The sequence below is a fragment of the Capsicum annuum genome, unplaced genomic scaffold (assembly GCF_002878395.1).
Source record: "Capsicum annuum cultivar UCD-10X-F1 unplaced genomic scaffold, UCD10Xv1.1 ctg3450, whole genome shotgun sequence".
In the NCBI taxonomy this organism is placed as follows: Eukaryota; Viridiplantae; Streptophyta; class Magnoliopsida; order Solanales; family Solanaceae; genus Capsicum; species Capsicum annuum.
The window spans coordinates 3,086-7,926 of record NW_025841349.1 but is presented as its reverse complement, the minus strand read 5'-3'; the positions used below and the strand labels follow the sequence as shown (position 1 = coordinate 7,926).

The 4,841-nt window shown below is 38.0% G+C and overlaps 1 pseudogene; it reads left to right on the top strand.

Moving 5' to 3' along the window:
- Positions 1 to 315: 315 nt before the first annotated feature.
- On the top strand, positions 316 to 4,047 carry LOC124891361 (annotated as a pseudogene).
- Positions 4,048 to 4,841: the final 794 nt, after the last annotated feature.

The following is a 4,841-nucleotide window of genomic DNA, read 5'->3' as shown; positions in this document are numbered from 1 at the left end:
TACGCCACGGGTATAAATTGCCCTTTTTCTGTGGGGGTGGGGGGGGGGGCATATTTGGTTCAAGTCTTGCAGTATATTTAGACCTTTTCCCATTATTTTGATTTGTGTTATTTGAATTATCTTCGTAGAAGATAAAGCATATATATATATAAAATACATGTGCAACGTGTTGGTTGCCTGTATAGAGTAAATTTTGCATGGTATATATGTTCGCTATGAAAATTTTGATATAATATTTGGTCGTTTGGCAGGTGTCATTTTCTGCTCTACGCAAGGACGTTGTTAACGTTCTGGATTTCATGGAGAGGTTAAAGAATGAAAAAGGTTAAAATGCAGTCGATATAGCTGATCAAATTGAAAAGCTAAAATTGCTGCGGGCATTTTTTTGTACGTACGTCCAGCTTTCTTATTCTGATTTGAAAAAGTTTGAAGATATAATGACTGGCAAACGACAAGAGGTCGATAATCTGCTTAGACCAATTTTGGATGATGTTGACAACACCGTCAGGTGTAAATACAACGTGGATCATGTCCTTCCTAGCCTCATGGATAATATCGATGAATGTATCAGTTCATGTCATCATTCTACATCAAGTGCCACCATGACTGACGAGCAGTTGAACTTCCTCCTCATGAATCTCCATCATATGTCCAAGTATCGTGCTGAAAAGATATTTCCATTAGAGACTCAGTATGAGATTCTTCAGAATGTATGTGGAAATGTAAGAGATTTCGATGGGTTGATAGTGAATCGTTGCGTTGAGCATGAAATTATTCAATTGTCTTACCTCAGTTTAAACTCATGGCTGAGAGAGTTGCACTCTTCCTTTGGGATGATTGACTGATGGAGACTATTGACTCTTCAAGCTAGCACACCTACTCTTGAAGATTATTCCAATTGAATTGGAGGTGATGCACATATGTTATACAAATTTGAACGCTTAACCATCAGTAGAAGTTGGACGCTTTACTAAGCAACTCCTTGAAACCTCTCCGCAAGTTCTGAGAGAATATCTTATTCATCTACAAGAGCAAGTGGTAACTGTTATTACCGCAAACACTTCAGGGGCTCGAAACATTCATGTCATGATAGAGTTCCTATTAATTATTCTTACTGATGAGCCCAAGGACTTTATTCATCATGATAAATTGTTTGATCTTTTGTCACGTGTTGGAGCACTTATCAGGGAGGTATCAACTCTCGTTCACGACTTAGAAGAAAAATCAAAGAATAAAGAGAGTACCGATGAAGCAAGTCGTGCAACTCAATACTTGCTGAAAATTATTGAACTCCTCAAGGAAGATGTCAAATATGTTTATCTGAAAGTCCCGGACCCATGTCAATGGAGCTTCCCCAAGAGTGATGGACCGCTCTTTATGCATCTGCTACACAGACACTTAACTGATTTGCTAGATTCCGATGCTTATTCAATTTCTTTGATAAAGGAAGAAATTGAGTTGGTGAGAGAAGACCTAGAATTCATAAGATCATTATTCGTGAATGTTGAGAAAAGATTGTATAAAGATCTGTGGGCACGTCTTTTAGATGCGGCATATGAGGCAAAAGATGTCATTGATTCAATTATTGTTCGAGATAATAGAAAGATCAAGCTTATAAGAGAAGAAGTCTCCAATATATCTGAGAAGATACCCAAGAACAGGAGCCTCACTGTAGTAAACTCTACCAAGAAGACAGTTGAAAGCAAGTCATTGACGGCTGGTAAAATAATTGTAGGTTTTGAGGAGGAGACAAACTGGTTAATTAGTAAGCTCACCAGTGGGCAGAAAGATCTTGATGTCATTTCAATCACTGGTATGCCGGGTTCGGGCAAAACAACTTTGGCATACAAAGTATACAATGACGAATTAGTTTGTAGTCATTTCGACCTTCGTGCATGGTGCACAGTCGACCAAGAATATGATGAGAAGAAGTTGATGGTGAAACTTTTTAATCAAGTTACTGGCTCGGATTGAAGTTCAGTGAGGATATTGATGTTGCCGATACGCTACGAAAACAACTGTATGGAAAGAGGTACCTAATTGTGTTAGATGATGTGTGGGATACTGACACATGGGATGAGCTAACAAGACCTTTCCCTGAAGTTGTGAAAGGAAGCAGAATTATTTTGACGACTCGACAAAAGGAAGTGGCTTTTCATGGAAAGGGCAACACTGATCCTCTTAATCTTCGATTGCTAAGTTCAGAGGAAAGTTGGGAGTTATTAGAGAAAGGGGCATTTGGAAAAGAGAGTTGCCCTGATGAACTATTGGATGTTGGAAAAGATATAGTCCAAAATTGTAAGGGACTTCCTTTGGTTGTTGATCTGATTACTGGAGTCATTGCAGGTTTGGAAAAGACAAAGTCTGTGTGGCTTGTAGTTCGAAATAATTTGAATTCCTTTATTTTGAACAGTGAAGTGGATGTGATAAAGGTTATCGAATTAAGTTATGACCATTTACCTCATCATATGAAGCCATGTTTTCTCTACCTTGCAAGTTATCCGAAGGACAAAGAAATCAACAGAGATGGGTTGAAAACGTTTTGGCGTGCCAAAGGACTTGTGGAACGGACAGAGATGAAGAGTTTGGAAGAAGTGATGGAAATTTATTTGGATAATTTAATTTCCAGTAGCTTGGTAATTGCTTTCAATGAGATAGGTGATCAACCGACTTGCCACCTACATGATCAAGTGCATGAATTTTGCTCGATTAAAGCAAAAGAGGAAAAGTTGTTTGAGCAGATAAGTTCAAGTGATCCATCTTCTTCTTCACATTTGATGCCACGTATGGTAAGAATTGATAATGATAAGGAGCACTTTGAGCCTAACAATTTCATCCTGTTTAGTTCAAAAATGAAAAGGCATTCTGGTAAACACCTCTCTGTTCTTTGGAAATAACTGGACACAAGCTGAACTATCGCCTTTCTAATGCATGTCACCTAAGAGACTTGAGGCTTCTTAGAGTGTTGGTCCTGTATTCCTCTTTTATCACGGTGAAAGATTCTTTGCTGAATGAAATAGGCATGTTGAATCATTTGAGGTTGTTATTCATTGGGACAAAAGTTAAATCTCTGTCTTCATCTTTGTCAAACCTCCGGAATCTCGAAACCCTTTTAGTTGAAAACAAAGGATCAACCTTGGTACTATTACCGAGTATTTGGGATCTTGTAAAGTTGCGAGTGCTGTCCATTGATCCTTGTTCATTCTTTGACTTGGATACAAATGCACCAATACTGATAGCAGAGGACTCAAAGTTAGAGAACTTGAGAATATTAGAGTGTCGTGCTTTCTTGTACGAAAAATACAAAGGATATTTTTAAAAGGTTTCCCAATCTTCAAGAGATCACACTTATTCTCAAGGAATCATGGGATTATTCAACAGAGCGATATTGGTTCCCGAGATTGGATTTCCTAACCGAACTAGATTTACTCAGAGTAGATTTTGAAAGTTCATACGCAAATGACAGTAGGCCCTTTTTAGTGAAAAATTGGTCGTGGAATTTTCATTTTCCTTCCAATTTGAAAATATTGTCGTTGTGGAACTTTCCTCTGACATCCAATTCACTATCAACAATAGCGAAACTGCCCAACCTTGAAGAGTTGTGCCTTAGGAGAACAATCATCCTGGAGGAAGAATGGAACATGGGGGGAGGAAGACACCTTTGAGAATCTCAAATATTTGGATTTGAGAGGATTGACTCTTGCTAAGTGGGAGTTTGGAGAGGAATCATTTCCCGTGCTTGAGAAATTAGCACTGTGAGATTGTCGTAAGCTTACAGAGATTCCGCCTAATTTTGGGGATATTGGTTCATTGAAAATTATCGAACTTGACAAGAGCCCTCAGCTTGAAGATTCAGCTCTGGAGATTAAACAATATGTTGAATATATGATGGGAGAAGACAAGCTTCAGATCCTTGGCCCGAATAATATCCCATTATTTAAGACAGGTTCTTCTCTATTATTTTGCTGCTTCGAAACCAAATTTACGCGTGTTGCTTACAATGTGTTTGATGAATTCTCAATTGAACTTTTTGTGAACTTCAAGTAAATATGTGTCGATGATGTGATTCTGTTTCATCGCTATAAGCTTTTGGTAATAGGGAAAAAACAAATTAAAATGGCTTGCTTTTGTTGTGATGTCTGCTCAAGTGTGCAGATAATTTTCACAATTTTTTCAGACGACTTATGACGATAATGTGTGTAACATTTTGGGATAATGTTTTGTAAATACCATTTGATGTTTGACCGTGATCAATAGCTCAAAGATGACATTTTATGCACGTTTTATACATCGAGAACTTGAAAGGAAGGGAAGGAGAAGTTACTTTGGTAGAATGAAGAAAATGAAGGAGAAATAAAGGAGGGGGAAACAAACAACTCATCGGTACGTCATACAATAGTAATCCATAGTAAATGTTTAAAGAATTGTTATTCAAAAGTTCATAATCTGAAGCATAAATAATAAAAGTTTCTTTCATTCTGTACCTGTCAAAAAGCAGAACCCATTCCCTTCTTCCCCGAGCTCTGCCGCCATGCTCAGTTCACACCTCCTAGTTGGCGTCTGCTGCTATGCCTAGCACTGTGAGTTTGCTGCTACCGAACGCTGGCGACTTCAACTGAACATGGGATTGCTGACTCTAATATGATGGACAAGATGGAAATCAAACATAAGGTAATCGGCAACCTCTATACCATATGCAAGTTATGCTATATCTCAGTTTTTGTAGATCTTTCAAGAAATACCATCATCACAAACAATGTGAAACCTCTGCAGGTAATAAAGTTACCGAGAAACTCCAATTCAATAAGAAGTGGGATATTTGTAGTGCAAAGAGTTTGAAT